The sequence below is a fragment of the Lutra lutra genome, chromosome 4 (genome assembly GCF_902655055.1).
Source record: "Lutra lutra chromosome 4, mLutLut1.2, whole genome shotgun sequence".
Lineage (NCBI taxonomy): Eukaryota > Metazoa > Chordata > Mammalia > Carnivora > Mustelidae > Lutra > Lutra lutra.
This window is the reverse complement of record NC_062281.1, coordinates 123,008,862-123,027,326: the sequence shown is the minus strand read 5'-3', so window position 1 is coordinate 123,027,326 and position 18,465 is coordinate 123,008,862. Positions and strand designations below refer to the sequence as shown.

At 36.3% G+C, this 18,465-nt stretch overlaps 1 long non-coding RNA gene across 1 annotated transcript in view; it reads right to left on the bottom strand.

Moving 5' to 3' along the window:
• The window catches only part of LOC125099125 (uncharacterized), a 127,556-nt gene that overhangs the window by 12,706 nt on the left and 96,385 nt on the right, over positions 1-18,465 (bottom strand). The window contains exon 3 of the long non-coding RNA XR_007127032.1: positions 14,502-14,641. This is a non-coding gene — a long non-coding RNA (uncharacterized LOC125099125). The remainder of the gene's footprint in view (positions 1-14,501; positions 14,642-18,465) is intronic.

Sequence of the window (18,465 nt, the reverse complement as noted above, 5' to 3'; positions counted from 1 at the left end):
GAAGCCCATTAGCAGCTGTCTTGCTTGTGATATGAAAGGTGTCAGGCAACCTGGAAAGGTTCTGTCATGTCCCATTTTTTTTATCCTATTCCAAATCTACCAGTGCCTTTTGTTTTATATTTAATGTCTAATTAGGCATTTCTTTGTTGCCAAGATTCCTCAAAATGGTGCTTACCTAGATATTGATTATGAATTACCCTGTAACTTATCTGGGGTTTCCTTGGAAAGCCAAATCTGAAATAATGAGTTCTGTGTACATAGTTTATTTATGAGGTAATCTAAGAGAGTAGGAATGAGAGATGAGGGAGGAAAAAGAAAAAAAAAGCAATAAAAGAGTGCATGTTTGCTCCTGCCCACCTCCCCTCCCCACCACTACCCTCAAGCCCATGAAGGACAGATGGAGCTCAGTTCTGAACAGAACTTTCAGAGGAACACAGAAAATAACTCACAATAGTATTATGGAGGATAGACCAAAATTATCTGTGTATCAGCCCTGTTTCCCACTAATCAGGAGATGCCCTTGGCATTAACTCCTTGACATCTTTTGGTTTCATAGGCTGGTTGCTCCGACGAGCTTCTGTAAAGTGAGAGAAGCCCAAGCAGAAAGTGAAAGACATGGAGATGCCACATCTTTATCTGAGCAAGTCACTGTCAGCAAGAAGTGGGTGGAAGGCTCAAGGAACTATCTGTCACAACCATGGCTGCAATCAGAGGTAGGTAAGACTGAGGGGATGTTACTCAGGACACGGAGGAACCTGCTATTCCTTTGATAGATCTTCTAAGATCTACAAGCTTTGCAGCCCTTGATTAATGCCCTTCCATCCTCCTACCTAGCCCCAGTGACTAGGACCTCCTTTGGAAATATTTATGTGATTTATGTTTCTGCTTATGTGGAAGGACAGTTTAGACAAAGCAAAGCAATTATTGATGAGGACAATAAGGGTATTAAGGATAAATAAATTTGTGTGTGTGTGTGTGTGTGTGATTTGCATCTTTTGTACACCACAGGCAAAATTCTTTTAAAAGATACCAATTCTTTTTAAAAATATATAGGAATTCACATGCTGAAGCTCAAAACAATCCCATTATTTTAAAAAAAGAAATTATAGGAAGAAGCCTTATTATAATACAAGAAAAGTAGAAATTTTCATATAGTTCAAAGTGTCACTTCTCTTTTATACTTGAATTTCCATATTATTGAGTTCATTATTGATTCAATGTATGCTGGTATACTACAATGCCAATCCTTTGCCTATTTGCCCTCAGCCCCTCTTCCCACCCTTCTGTGCTTTTCTGTGTATTAAAGAAGGCTAGAAGTCCGCTAGCTATATTTCTCAGTCTAATGCCAGCTGTCTTCCTGATGAGTTCTACTAATAGGAGATACTAGTAGGAGATAAGACAGCAGGAAAGCCAAGTTTACTTCTTTGGCTCCAAACTGGCAGTTGTTGGCAACTGTAGTCAGTAGCTATAGTAACAGCAGGGATGGGTTCATTCTAGACTCAAGCAGACTGAGCACAGGTAGCCTCTTTTCCTTGGTTTCAGCCTTGGTCCAGGTAGCACTCCTTTGGCAGCCCTTTTTAGGCCAAGTGCAACAGCAGCTCCAACAGGCAGCAGGAGGGACAGGCTTGTTGACTCCAGCTACCAATCTCTCAGTCTTATCCCTTTTATATCTTTGTTCCTCTAACCCTTTTTCTTTCTCCTGTTTGCTATTCCAGACCTTCTAATACTCATCAACAGTTTTTTATATAATATTCTCTTTGTTTTATGTATCTATAGTGAATTTTTGTTTTCCTAAGTGGATCCTGAATAATACATAGATCTTTGACTAATGCTTAGTTCAAATGTGGTTGTTTTTTTGTTTTTTGTTTTGTTTTTGTTTTGCTTTAGAACACCGTAGATATTATTCTAGAATATTTCGTCATTTTGTTTTATGGAAACAGAAACCCAAGAATAGCATGACTTTTACTGCAGTGCTGCTTATTCTGCTTATTTTGTTTGCTTTTATGCAGCATGCAGCCTAAGACTTCTCCTGTTTACTCCCCTCGTGTTCCCCCTCTCCTTTCACTGGTGTCAGACCTGCTTCTCAGTCTGAAGGCTCTCACTGCCTTCTCCAGCACCCTCCACTTCATCTTTACTGGCACACAGGAAACACCCCTAATAATTCTCTTGCACTTGTAATTCTATTTTCCATTGCTTATCTAAGGACCTTAACACATGCAGCAGGAAATGCAGTTCAGTCAATCCAGTGGCTTATTGGAAACTGAATTTAACAGAAACACATTGGAGTCAGGGAGACCAACAAGAAGCCTTTTCTTAAAAATGTGTTCTAAATAGTCATTTATCAAATTTAGAAATTGTTGGTAAGGCTTTTATTTTCAGAATTCTAAAAGTAAATTTCTTTAAGGGTTAGGATAGGGATATGGACAAAACAAGTGCTTGTTCAGAATAGAGCAATCAGGATAATGAAGACATGAAAGCACATTATGAGCAAGTGAATCGAATGAAGAAAATATACTGAGAAGGACCCGAGTAAAGAACGGGTGCACAAAATGGGGACTTGGCTTCATTGTAGTAGGATCAATCAATATTAAGCTACAAGGAAATAATTTTCAACTTGTTAAAAGATAAGCTTTTACAATATATTTACAGAACAAATTGCCCTTTTGTGACATATTTGAACAAGGACTTGACCACCTGGCAAGGATGTGGTAGAAGCCCTTGGTGGATGGCTGGAGTCTAAAACTTTTGAGATTGCTCTAATGTTGAGTTAGTTGAATCTACACGAACTTCAGTAAAACAGAATAATGCACTCTTATTATCTCCAACTTTTAAATTTTCTTTTCCTAAGATCATTCTTACACGCATGGTGCTGTCAACAGGACATGCCTGCAAGAAAGCACACTCAATGAATATGCCTGTTTACCGTGTCTCTGTTGAGGGTATAAATCCACACCTCAATGGAGAAGAACATATGGAGCCCAAAGAAAGGAAGAAAATATATTGTTTTAAAAACAACTAATTAAAACTGGTGACTGGACCAGAAATATCTTCCAACTTTTATACTAAAACATTTCAAATTAGTTTCTAATTGATATAAAGTAGAAAACTTAAAAATAGTTTTATTTCTCTAGGAGCTGCTTTTGGTGTTGTCACTATGAAAGTGATGGGGTAGGCAAAAGTGGCACAGAACATATTGGCATAAATTTTATCAATGCATCTTTAAAGTTCAGTGCACATGTCCCATGCCTGATTTATAAGTCTCCTCTTATATTTCTCAAAACTATTTGAAGCTAAAAGTAAAGACCTATTAATTCATACTCAGATTCCTTTAAAGAAGACATAAATGCAGCCTAATTAGTCAATGAGTTATTTATTAAAAGCCCAGTGTGTGATGACATTGTGGATAAGCAATTCATTGCTTATCTCTGGCTATAGCATCACCTTCTTAGTTACCTAACCTAGAAAACTCAGTTATATTTAACTCTTTTCTCTTCTTTTCACCATAATTAATCTGACTCTAGCATGTTAATTCTATTCCCAAATAGATTCCAAAATTCATCTGCTCTCCAGCCCCACATTTACTTCCCCAATTCAGGGTTTATTATTTCCTCCCTGCCTTATTAAAGTACCCTTCTATCTGGATATCCTGTCCCTCAACTATTACCTTGCCAGTCAACTATCCACATTATTACCAAAATTATCTAATTATCTCAGTATTACATTTGAAAGCCTTCAATGGCTTCCCAGTGTCTCACAATGAAAGTAAATTTGCACAAAGCCCACTTGCAAAATGAGGGTTTAGACTATCAGTCCCTTCCAGCTCTGATATGCTATGAATTTATGCTTTTCAGTAAATGCTGACTAAATGATGAGCAATTCCTAGACATTATACTTAAATAAACATGTCTATAGCCATGTGGTAATTTTCCTAAATTACTGAACTGCTTTTGATATCTGTGCCTGTTATCTATTTATGTATATACTACCTATACAAAGAAAAAATAGCAGGTGACTTTAAAAGAATGTTCAACATCACTGAAATTATATTAGAAATTATTTTTAATAATTACCTCTAATTTTAAAATCCTCATGCTTCATTTTAGAAATTTAAAAAAGAATAGTGATATTAAAATTACCAATAATACCATGATTCAGAGATAATCAATGCTGATATTTTTTCCATCTCCCTTTTTTAATACACAAATAAATTCTTTAAAAAAAATAATATGGCATATAAAGTTTGTCACTTACATAGTATGAGTATTCTCCTATGTCATGAAACTTTTTTTTTTGAAAATGTACTCTTAGGAGATACACAATTTATTTAGCCATTACCTTATTGTTGCTATTTTAAACATTAATTAATTTTAACTATATCCCTAATTCTCTCAAGTAGTGATGAATTCTTCCACATATTGTACTAACCATATAAGGAAATGTTTATCACACCAACATCTTGCCACCACTGTGCATTATTTTTTTTTTTTAAAGATTTTTTTTTTTTTATTTTTTTTATTTTTTTTTCAGCATAACAGTATTCATTATTTTTGCACCACACCCAGTGCTCCATGCAATTCGTACCCTCTACAATACCCACCACCTGGTGCCCCCAACCTCCCACCCCCCACCCCTTCAAAATTCTCAGATCATTTTTCAGAGTCCATAGTCTCTCATGGTTACTGTGCATTATTTTTTAAAGAGATTTTTTCTAAGAGATTATCTTTGCTATTTTGTACTTAGGTTTAATTTTCATTACTTGGGTAATTGGACACATTTTTTCTTATGGATACTTGTCATTTGCTTTGCTTCTATTATAAATTGTCTATTCACGTACTTGGCCCATTTTTCCATAGGGGTATGAAATATTTGCCAGCAGGTTTCAACACACATGGGGAAAAAGATATATTCATGGAATGTGCCTTTGAACCTGCATTCAAAAGAACTCAGACAGAGGTTAGTGGTGAATAAAGCAATTGCTTCTGCTTAATGACACAGGTGGGGAAAGAGTTTGTAGAACATGTTTTTCTTGAAAATAAGATATCTGTGGCTCACAATATACGTGTACATACAAATCAGCTTCAAAAGTGCTTTCATAGAGGAGCTGCTGGAAACGTAGTATAAATATCTGCCTTTTGTATCACAACATTTCTTTAGAAGAGCATACATAATAGTTCTTTCAGACCTAAATTTAGGAGCTGATAAGTAAAATATCAGAGAAGGTAGAAACTTCAGAGTCATCCTTGACATGTCCCCTATCTAATTGCTAACCAATTCCTGTTCATTTTTCCTGAGTGTCAATCCAGTAGAGTCTGCTGAATCCATCCACTTTGCCACTGTCTTACTTCACTCAAGTCTTGTCACATCTTACCAGGACTGTTGCAGCACCTTCTAAGTGTCTAAAGTCTGTCTAAACTTGCTCTCAATTAATACCTGGTCTTAGTATTCTATCAAAGTTAAATCAATAGTTAAGTACCATTTTTTCCTCTTAAAGTAGTAAAAAAACATCAGAAAAAAAATATATATATGGTAAAAGAAGGAAAAAGGAAATAATACTATCTTTTGTCCTATCTAACCCTCAGAGATAAAAACTAAATTTTCTGACTTCCAGGGGAGATGGTAGGGTAAGAAGACCCTAAGCTCACTTTCTCCCACAGATACAACTAGATAACACCTACACTAGTGTAAATAACCCAGAAAATGACTGATGACTGGCAGGACAGATTCTTCATAGCTAAATGTAGAGAAGTGGCCACATCGAAGAGGGTAGGAAGGGCAGAGACACAGTCAGGAACTAAATGGACCCTTTTGACTGTCCATGGGAAGGAGGGATTTTGCAGGCTTAAAGAGATGAAAAAACAGACCCTCATATCAAGCACACCAGGAACAGAGTAATGGAAAGCAATCAAGCTGAACACCAGAAAAAAATAATAATAATAAATGATAATAAACACAGAGAACTCAATGATATCATCAAACATAATAACATTTGCATTATAAGGATTCCAGATGGAAAAGAGACAGAAAAGTTGCCAGAAAAACTTATTTGAATAAATAATAGCTGAAAACTTCATGAATCTAGGGAAAAAAAAAAACAGATAACAAATATAAAGGAAGTAAATGATAATAATACAATAATAGTTGTAAAACCCCACTTGTATCCAAACAGAAAATCAACAAGGAAACAGTGGCTTTGAATGACACATTGGACAAGCTGAATCTAACAGATATAGTTAGAACATTCCATCCTAAAACAGGAGAATACACATTCTTTTCAAGTGCACATGGAACATTCTCCAGGAAAGAGATCACATGTTAAGCCACAAAACAAGTCTCAACAAATTAAAAGAACTGAAGTCACACCATGCACCTTTACTGACCACAACACTCTGAAGCTAGAAATCAACCACAGAGAAATCTGGAAAGAACACAGATACACAAAAGTTAAGTAACATGTTACTAAACAAAGAATGGTTCAACCAAGAAATAAAAAAATATATATATGGATACAAATGAAAATGAAAATGCAATAGTCCAAAACCTTTGGGATGCAATAAAAGCTGTTCTAAAGGGACATTTATAGTAATACAGGCCTTCCTCAATAAGCAAGAAAAATCTCAATCTAACCCTACAACTAAAGGAGTTAGAAAAAGAAGAAAAAACAAAACCTAAAGCCAATACAAGGAAGGAAATAGTAAATATTACAACAGAAATAAACAAAATAGAAACTAAGAAAACAATAGAACAGATCAATGAAACCAGGAGCTGATTCTTTGAAAAGATCAACAAACTTGATAAATATTAGGCAGACTCTGGCTAAAGAGAGAGAGAGAGAGACAGAGAGAGCTCAAACAAACAAAAAGAGAAATGAAAGAGGAAAATAACAACCAACAACACAGAAATTCAAAAGATTATAAGAGAATATTATGAAAAATTACATGCCAACAAATTGAATGACCTAGAAGAAATGGATAAATTCCTAGAAACACAACCTATTAAAACTGAAACAGAGAGAAATAGAAGATTTGAACAGACTGATTATTAGTAATGAAATTGAAATAGTAATTAAAAAAACTCCTGAGAAACAGAAGTACGGGACCAGATGGCTTCACAGGTAAATTCTATCAAACATTCAAATAAGAGTTAATACCTACCCTTCTCAAATCATTCCAAAAAACAAAAGAGGAAGAAAAAGTATTCAAATTCATTCTGAGGCCAACAATATCCTAACAACAGATAAAGATACCACCTAAAGAAAACTACAGGCCAATATCTCTGATGAACATAGAGGAAAAAATCTTCAACAAAATATTAGCAAACTGCACACAACAACACATTAAAAAAATCATTCACTACAATCAAATGAGATTTATTCCTGGGATGCAATGGTGGTTCAATATTCACAAATCAATCATCATGATATATCACATCAACAAGAGAAAGGATAAAAACCATATGATCATTTTGGTAGATGCAGAAAAAGTATTTGACAAAGTACAATATCCATTCATAATAAAAAACCCTAAACAAAGTAGGTTTAGAGGGAACCTCAACATAATAATGATCATATATAAAAAACCCATAGCTAACATCATATTAAATGGGGGTAAAACAAGAGTTTTTCCCCTAAGGTCAGGAGCAAGATAAGGAGGTTCACTTTCAGCATTTTTATTCAATGTAGTACTGGACGTCCTAGCCACAACGATCAGACAAGAAAAAGAAACAAAAGGCATCCAAATTGTAAAGAAGCAAAACTCTCACTATTTGCAGATGACACGACACTATATATAGAAAATCCTAAAGACTCTACCAAAATACTACTAATACTGATAAATGAATTCAGTAAGGTTGCATGATACAAAATATGTATACAGAAATCCACTGCATTTCTATACACTAATAATAAAATAGCAGAAAGAGAAATTACAAAAATAATCCCATTTACAATCACACCAAAAATAATAAAATACCTAGTAATAAACTTAACCAAAGAGGTGAAGGATGTATACTCTGAAAAGTATAAAACACTAATGAAAGAAACTGAACATGACACAAATGGAAAGATAGTCCACGCAATCTACACACTGAATGCAATCTCTATCAAAATACCAACAGTGTTTTTTTCACAGAGCTAGAACAAATAATCCTGAAAATTGTATGGAACCACAAAAGACCCAACTAGCCAGGCAATCTTAGAAAAGAAGAACAAAACTGGAGGTATCACAATCTCAGGTTTTTAAATACACTCTAAAGCTGCAGTAATCAAAACAGTAAAAACGGACCTGCAGATCAATGTAACAGAATGGACTGCCCAATATAAATCCACAATTATACGGTCAGTTAATCTACAACAAAGGAGGCAAGAAAATGCAATGGGAAAAAGACAGTCTCTTCAGCAAATGGCATTGGGGAAAATGGTAAACAACATGCAAAAGAATGAAACTAGATCACTTTCTTACACCATACACAAAAATAAACTCAAACTTGATTAAGGCCCTCTCTGTGAAACCTAAAGCCATAAAAATCCTAGAAGAGAGCACAGGCAGTAATTTCTCTGACATTGGCCACAGCAACCTTTTTCTAGATATAGCTCCTGAAGCAATGGAAATAAAAGCACAGGTAAACCATTGAGACTATGCTAAAACAATAAGCTTCTGCACTGCAAAGGAAGCAATCAATAAAACCAAAAAAGACAGCCTACTGAATGGGAGGAGATATTTGCAAATGACATATCCAATAGAGGGTTAATGTCTAATATATATAAAGAACTTCTACAAATCAACACCAAAAATACCCCTCAAATAATCCAGTTTAAAATGGGAAGAGGACATGTATGTCTTATTTCTTCAAATAAGACATACAGATGGCCAACAGACACATAAAAAGATGCTCATGATCACTAATCATCAGGAAAATGAAATGAAAATCAAAACCACAATGAGCTATCACCCCATACTTGTCCGAATGGGTAAAATAAAAAATACAAGAAAACAACAAGTGCTGATGCGGATGAGGAAAGAACCCTCAAGACTGTAGGTAGGAATGCAAACTGGTGCAGCCACAGTGGAAAACAGTATGAAGGTTCTCAAAAATTTAAAAATAGAATTATTGTATGATCCAGCAATTGCATAAGTGGGTATTTACCCAAAGAATATGAGAACACTAATTCAAAAAGCATATGCACCCCTATGTTTACTGCAATATTATTTTATAATAGCCAAATTATGGAAGCAGCCCAAGTGTCCACTGATAGATGAATGGACAAAGAATTTGTGGGAAACACACATACACACACACACACACACACACACACACACATTGGATTATTACTTAGCCATTAAAAAGAATGAAATCTTGCCATTTGGAACAACATGGATGGATCTAGAGAGTATAATGTTAAATAAAATAAGTCAGTCAGAGAAAGACAAACACCATATGACTTCACTCATAGTTGGAATTTAACAAAACAAATGAACAAAGAAAAAAAAGTCAAACCAAAAATACCAGATTCTTAACTATACAGAACAAACTGATGGTTACCGGGAGGGGGGGCAGGGTGAGGGAATGGATTCAATAGGTGATGGGGATTAAGGAGTGAATTTGTCATGACGAGCACCGAGTGATGTATGTAATTGTTGAATCATTATATAGTACACCTGAAACTAATATAACACTGTATATCAATTATGCCAGAATTTTAAAAACCTAAAATTTTTGCATATATTCTTTCAGTCTTTCCATTTAAACAAAAATAGAATCACTGTGTATATATGTATGGTCTATTTTATTCATGGAGCCATTTTTTTTATTGTAAATACCTTTTTATGTTCTTAAACATTTTTCTGCAAAATAATTTTTAAGTGGCTGCTTGGTGCCATTATATGGACATTCAGGTCACTTAATATTTTATTATTACAAGCAACACCAGAGCAAACATCGTTGTAATTTATTCTTTTCTTTTAATACTTAAAAACATCACGTTACTGTTTTCTTCGATGCAATATTGCTGTGGAGAAATTTGATATAGATTTCATTCTTCCTTCCTTTTAGGTGAACTGCTGTTCCTTTCTGGAAGGTAGCAGAATTTCCTTTTTGTTTTTGGTATTCTCTATATGGGGTTTTCCTTATTCCTCTTGGTTTTTTCTCTATAAGCCCTTCCCATTCTAAAGTCTTTCATTTTTCAAAAATCCCAAGACATTTTCTCCATTATTTCTTCAAATATTTCATCCTAGTTTTCTTTTTCTCTTCTAAGATATTTTGTACCCAGACAATGGCACTTGTAGCTGTACCCCATATAATTCTTGGTTTTTCTATGTGCTAACTCTTCATTCTTTTCTGTGGCCTTCCAGAAGAGTTTCTTAACCTGATCTTTTAACTCATTCTTGGTTCTATTTCTCAATTACATAATCATTTTTAATCACATTTATTTCAAATTATTAATCCATATATTCTAAAAATTTACTTTCAGAAGATATATGTTGGTCTTTGTCCTCCTAAGAAGTTGAACAATACAGTAGCCTGTATCTTAGTCATTTAGTCATTTATATCATTTAATCATTACAACTAAATCTTTTCTTTTAAATACTTTAAAACATTATTGCTTTCTTTCATGCAATGTTGCTGTGGAGAAATCTGAGCAAGACAGTGGGAGAAAAGATTAAGAACAAAAATTAAATCTTCTATTTGTGCATATATCTGTTTACTGCCATATTAAGTTATATGCTGTGTTTCCAGTTAGAGTCGCTTACCCTTCACTGTGTCCAGGCACTACCACACACTGAAAAGTCAACAGTCTTCCATGGTTCCATTGATTTCTCAGAGTTTTGTGGGATTGTGTGTTCCTAAAGTCTGTTTCCTATTTATTTGTAATGTCTCTAGGATTGAGTTGAGACACAGAGATCTAAAGATGTTCTGGTTTGCCATCTTGGTACGAACCAAAGGTTCATATAAAAATATTTATTCATATTCATACCAATTCCCTTCAGGTAGGTCCCTAGAAATAGGAATGAACGCTGTGGTATAACATACCTAAAAATTTAAGACCTTGATATGCTTGCCAAACTGCCCAGAGTTACAAACAGAGAAACATACAGTTTTGTTAATTTACATCCAAGCTTGTTTGAACTTTTTTTTTTTCTCACAAATAGTCTGTTATGAACATGTGTATATCATATCCAACCACAGGGGATAGCTTGTCACATGATGAACCCAACTCTTCCCTGTATCTGCCTCTGTTTCTTAGAATGAAGTTGCCTTTATTCTTTGCTAACTCCAACTCAAATATCACCTCTTGTGCGGATCCCTCCCCCAAATCCCGAGGCTTAGTCCCTCTTTTTTTTCTTTTATAGTTCTATTATAGCAGAGTGTATTTTAATTATTGACTTTTGTGCCTGTATGTACCTCTAAATTGTAACATTCTTTTGGATAGACATTCTACTTTAATTATATCTTTACCGCCAGAGGCTTGTGAATGGCACTGTGTTAGGTAATCAGTCAATATTTGCAGGACCAATGAATGAGTCTTCAAATTACCAGAACCTAAACTAGTTGTACAAAATATTTTAAGTACATCCTTCCAGTATTCAAAACTATTTGTATTATCATCTCCAATTTATAGATAAGAAAACTACAACTATAGGAGGGTGAGTAGCTGGTCCAAGAGAGAGCAGGGATTTGAATCCCTTCCTAATTCCAGAGTTGAGGATCAAAGTACCATAGCAAAGGGCAAACAGGTTCCTACTCATTAGGTTAGGTTGAGACTTAATCACTAGGATATCATGGTTCCTGTGAATTCTCTGTTTTGATGAACATGCATGGAGAAAATCAGAAAGATTATTCAATAAAGAGGCTCATTTGTTTCTTTGTGAAGTCACTATTTCTAACCTAATGTAATCCCATATTTGAGAGGCATCACATTCACCATTCAGTTATTTCAAAATAAACCTGAAACTAGAAGGATTAAATTATGTCAACTGTGAGAAATAACCCAAATAGCTTCCTTTTCTAATAGCCTTGCTGAGACACTACTAAAAGAACAGCCACAGGAGTGCCTAGGTGGCTCAGTCAGTCTTAACTGCTGACTTCAGCTTGGGTCATGATCTCGGGGGCCTGGGATTGAGACCAGCTTTAGGCTCCACACTCAGTGGGAACTCTGCTTGAGATTCTCTCTCTCCCTTTGCTTCTGTTCACGTTCTTGGTCTCTCTCTCTCTCTCTCTCAATATAAATAAACAGAATCTTTAAAACAAGTAAAAAATCAAAGAACAGCCATGAAACATGGCACAACCCCCATACCTTTGTAAAATAGTTCCATCTCAGGAGTTCCTAAGCTTGTATTAGCTTTTAACAGTACTTCCTGATAATGGAATGGTGTAGGGAGAGAGCAGGAAGGTAGTGCCAAAAGAGGTAAGTAAACACACAAACATGACTTGAAATACTGGGCTAAGGTATGAATACATGCCATTTAATTTCTAAACTTATCTTAAGAAATTTCAAGCATATAATTAATGACATATGATGAAAAGCTTACTGATTCTCCTATCTTTATGAAAAACTCGACAGGTGCAGCCTAGGAACCCATGTTGAATTATATAATTTTATGCCTCTGGCAGATACACATAGTTGAAGAATGACTATATAATGCCAAGTAGTCCTGAGAGGTCAAGTTTTCAACTGTCTTCATCATCAACTACCTGGCAGTCAACCAGGCTTATGAAGTAGAATGGATCACCCATGCCCCAGTCTGCTTTGACATGCTCTGGTTATTTGGGCACAGAGACATGGTCCAAGGTAAATGTCACTGATATGTATTCCCCTAAAGCTGAATAAAAACAAAGGCAGAGCTTATTGATTTTTAAAAATTAATTTCTTTCTGCCAGACTTCATTTAGGCCCATTGCCTACTTTCTTTGAGAACACCTGGGCAAGCAGAAATTTCCACTGTTGATTTAGAACATGGGAAAACTAAACTATAAAGAGCCAATTTTTTCTTGTCATTCAACACAGGGGGGAAAGGACCTTTAAGAGGGGAATAGTGAGGACACAAATTGCTAAGAGGAGTAAGGAACATATCCAGAAAAATGCCCCAGAGGTACAAGAACTTTCACCACATTCTGATGCCATCCCTTCTGAAATTAGAGATTCTTAATGTTTGGAGAGGATTTGTTTTGTTAGTAAATTTCCATATCCACCGCTACACTGTAATTGGCCATTTTATTAAATATGTTTTTCATGGCACTTTAGCAAAGGTACATTTCAGGATTCCTAAATATGAAAGGTGAGAATCCCATGTCAAAATGGGATGGGTGGAAATTCCTTGCCAAAAAGAGAGTAAATTTAAGATGAAGCCCTGAAGGAATCTGCCCCAACATACTCTCTTACCATCGAAAGACTTCCGTAAGAATAAAATACCTAGGATTTTATGAAAATATTTAGTCAGGGGTGTTCAAACTAGGAAATAAAATGTTTGACAGATCTTGCGTGATCTAGATACCAAGTACGTCTCAACATGAAAGGCACATATGAAGGGTCACTTAAGAAAGTAGTTGCAATTGAGGAAACACGGTCACATTTCTTTCTTCAGTAAGCACTGTAAAATCAACCTTCTGAGCCCTCTCTCTTCCTGATACTGAAAGGAGCATCTCCTTATTAGAAGCAATGAAAATGAAATGTAACACGTGCACATCATGTCACTTTTGAATATGGGAAGATGTGATTTAGGTTTGCTCATGAACAAATGACATAGTAGAGTCTTCTAACTCTTGGGTCATGACCTTGAGAGTGGAAAATAAACTGAATTATATGCAACTGGATAGACTAAGCCTGATGACTTATGCCGCACATATTATAAGACTGAGCACGTGACTTTATTTAAGTCAGAGCATTTTATTTTACTAAATTGTTGGACTCTTCCTTCTCTCTCTTACATTCACACATACATGCACCACGTGCACACACACACACAAACACACCCTGCTTTCAACAACTGATGGGCAAATTCAAAATTCAAGCCTATTTCACAATCCCCTAAAAATGACCCAGGGCTGGTTGCTATGCAGACATCCCTATTGCCATACAAACGTATGGTAGACGGGTATTGTTATGTGCCGGGGAACAGATAAATGACATGGATTGAAATTATGGTAAATTTAAATTGATGGCCTAATTAGTATTATCTCTTTTTGTATTCATTGTAAGAAAAATTATCCAGGAGGAACTCATTTTGCATTAATGTTGATATAAAGTGTAATTCTCCAGGATTTTCATTGTAATTTGGCATTAATTAATGCATCATTATTTTAAAGTGTTAATTAAATTGTTACAGAAAGGGACATCTGCAGTGGCACAGAAAGGAAATCACATGAACAATTAGTTTTGTATAGGTCTGTGGTGCAGAATCCGAGATCATATGCATGGCAGCAGCAAGAAGGCCAACGTAGAGATGGCAGACAGAATTCCTCTCTGCCCCGCTTGCTTCATTGTTGACAGTATGTGACCACCTCTCTTACCTTTTCCATTGTGTTCCGGTGAAGAATAAGCAGTCTCTGGAACACTGGGCATTTGTTCCATATCCATAGGACAGAAGGCACGTCAGCAGGGCTATGGCTCTTCCTTTTTCTGGGAGCTTGGGAGATGTCACTGGCCATTCCTATGTTAGTAAAAAAATAACAGACCCTTTTTGGGTAATATTGTCTAAAGTTCTCAGAAATAGGCTGCTGTAGAAGGCGAGGTTAATATTTCTACTGGTAATAAACTCCATACAAAACTGTGACAAATCAAAGGAGAGATAATCTGTGGTAATTCCTTACTCAGTGGACCATCATTGTTAACGCATCTGGAAATCATTGAGTGCTATCATGGCTTAAGATATATAATTCCAAGGAAATTCCACCATGATTTCATATATCAGGGAATCGTGGCAATCAGATAGCAATGTGGGTTGGCAAGTCAAAGGACCTTGGGATTTGGAGGAAATATATAAAGTGGGCTTTAAACCCTCTGTCATCATGGTCTCACAAGACAGAGATATTTGGAGAATCTTGTTCTGTCAGCAACATTATCTTATATTTAGCCCTGAGGGGCTCTACTGAGCATTCTTTGTCAAGAGTTGTAAACCAATTTCCCCATAAGAAGAGGATAAAAGGATACTAGAGCATCATAACATGTAAAACTGTTAAGTCATTTAATTGGTTATATATATATATTTTTTTTTTTTTCTGGATACCAGCTTAATATTAAGGTTACAACCTTTCCTTTAGCAGCCACAGTGGGAGTTCTAATTTCTGAGGTTCTGTGAACTTTTCCTGTTTTACAGACATAGAAGGCAAAGCCCAAATTCCTCTAATCAAATTGGAGTCAAGTCTTCCCTCCTTGCATCAAATGATACATTAGACAGAAAAGACCAGAATCACTTCATAGTGTTTTGACAGGGCTCCTTAGACAGTCATTCGATTGTATTTCCTCATGAAGATGCAAACTCCCTACTGAGGAAAGTATCTCTCTGGCCATTTGTCCAGCTTGTAGACAGGTGCCAGGATCACTCAGTGAATAGTTAATTAACTGACTGATTCACGTAGCTCATGGGTAATTGCTTTCCTAAAAAGAGGTGACCACAAAGCTTCTATAAGTTCAATAGGTTCTATCTGAGGATAACTGATTTTACAAGACCAGTATTCTCAAACCCATGGTCTCAAACATTTTCATTACCTATACTGCTCATCGCTAGAAAAGGCTATGAGATGAAGCAGACTGAAAATCAAATCCAATGACAACTAAAAAGGAAGATTTAATCATTGGGAAAAAAAAAAATCTCTCCTGGCAGAGAAATAAATGTTTTTTTGGGGAAAAAAAGTAATAATAATAGCAGGTGGTGGAGGAAAGAATAAAGCCAGACTACCACTGAAGTGCTAGAAGAATTTACTCCTCTGGCTAGAAAGTACTGCATGAGCTTAGGCTGGGGTTCACCCTGTCCCAGGGATGAAATTATCCTAATGTGATCCCTCATCTCTCAGTGAGGATTCCTCCCAGTTTCCTCAGAGATTCCTGAAGATAGGGTGTCAGTAAAATACTTTTAGTTCCCTCTGGCCCTGCACTCCTGCTTTGACCAAATTATTTCAGTTTACTGATTATCACCATGTGCTTTTATGAAACAGCTTTCTTCAGTTTGGACTCCCCACTTCTCCAAACACTGACTCGGGAACAGGTACTAGGCTGACATTATAAAACAGCAACATTTTCTAACCTGAATACGACACGTGCCTGCACTCAGAGATCATTTCCCAGCCTCCCCAGCACACTGAATTTCTCCAAATTCCTTTCTCCCCTTTGTGTTCACCCCCTTTCTCTTCCTGCAGCCCAAACTTTTTCCCTCTCCCTTCTACAGTGAACTTCAGCCCGAAATTACTGCTCACTTCTTTTGCAGAACAGTTTAGCTACCTCTTTGTTTTACTGTCTACTTTCATACTATGCCCTGAGGCCCTACTCTCTGAACCAAAGGGTCTGTCATTTTGCCAAACAAAGGATTTTTTCATTTTTCTTAGGAAACAGAAGTTGCGTTCAGTTGTGGTTTGAAACAACTTTTGTTTTGCTTTGGTTTGTTTTGTTGAGTTTGTCATCTTATAGCTTCAATAGTTACCTTGGGCTCTTTAGAAAATTCTGGGTTTTTTTGTTAACACTGCCTCAGCCCCTCACATCAGATGCCAATTCCTTCCAGGCAAGTAACATGTGTCTAGTTTCCTTTGTAGGTGTTTACAAATGCCAAGTAGACTCTTCTGCCCACTCTGGGCACTAAATAAATGCTGCTGAGGAGCAAGAGCTGACAGAAATTCAAAATGAAGAGAAGGAAAGCGTCTCTAGGCCCAACATCTGGATGCAGGAAAGGAAATGTGCAAAGGAGCTTTGCTACCTTCCCAGTAATAAGGAAACTTCAGGAAGGACACACAACTAGCTTTAATTTTTAAGCCTAAGATGCTCCACATTTCTTACTCTAAATTTAGTGCTGTGGCATTCAGTTAAAACCACCTTGTGTCCAATAATATACTTCCTGCTCTGCCCTGAGGTCTTCAGGAAGCATTTTATCTTTCATATAATTGCCAGGGTGAATCCCTAGTTATAACATACTCTACAGCACATAAAATAATTGTTGCAACTGAACCCATCACATAAATATTAGTGATTGAAGAGATTGGTTGGGATAAATCAATGTGGGTGACATATTTAATAAACTTTGTATAAACATTGTTTGCAACAGCTATAAATAAGATTGTCTTTAGGAATTTTACATACTGCACATCCCTCTATTCATGGAGAGGCCCAGGCAATGATTTCTAGCTGCACTCAATGACAAGCAGTGCCTTTTCAGACGTGCCCAGATCAGACCAGGCCAGCAGAGTCAGGGAGCATGTGCCCACACCAGGCCTGGCATGGGCCACAGCTTGCTCCATGGTCTGAGCTCGCCACACCACTCACTCATCAGAGGCCACAAGGTACAGTCTGAGGAGAACATCAAGCCAACGTGCTTCTTCTTTCTTTTTTTTTCCCCCAAAGAAAAAGCCACACCATAAATAAAGCATGATCGAGATGGCATTTTACATTCACACAGATTTTGGCATAAATAAATAAAAGGGATTTTGTTCAAATTCTGTCATCCTTACATGCCATTTTCAAATTCTCTTTCCCTCCCAGTTCGGCATATTGAACTAACCGGTGAGAGTCATATTGGCTCCCTCCAGTGGCTGGCTTAGTTCTGAGGAAACCACAGGGGTACACATCTCAAGGCCCTGCATCCTGGTGGTTCAATGAGGAATCAATTCCTTCTGACAAAAAAAGAGCTCAAATCCCTTTGGGAATTCTGCCTCACCTCAACATGTATTATCCTGCCCAGAGAGGTTTAAGGTAGATGTTGGTTTTAATTAATCTACCTCATATCTCCCATCCAAATTGGTCTGTTCTACTGTTCCCATTTTATGGATGAAAAATAACCCACTGGAAGGCAGTGGAGTGATTAAGTAATACTGGGAGGGCAAGGCAATGCCTCACATCTGAGCACAGGACCAGAGAAGGGCTTTCTCTTGGCTTAGAAGAGACCCTTCCACATTCTCTGCCTTATTATTGTTAGATTCCAAAGGATGACAAATTGTGGAAATATTTAGGTTTTTTTTTTTTTTTTAAAGAGGTCAGACATAATACAGGGAGTCTTCAGCTTTAAGCTTAATGAAATGTCACTTACACATTTGGAAATTCAGGTATGAACTATGAGTCTTACATTGTTTGAAATTTACAACTTTCACATTTATTTTTATTAGTAATATTTTAGTCACTCAATATATTTCCCTGGCATTAATGGAAAAAACATGGTGTCTTCAAGCAGCCAAAATAATCCCTCTAAATTCCCACTGAGTTTAAACAAAGGCCACACAATTTAATGGCTAAAGTTACTGCTATATATTTCCAGTGTGCTGGGTTCAAATCCCA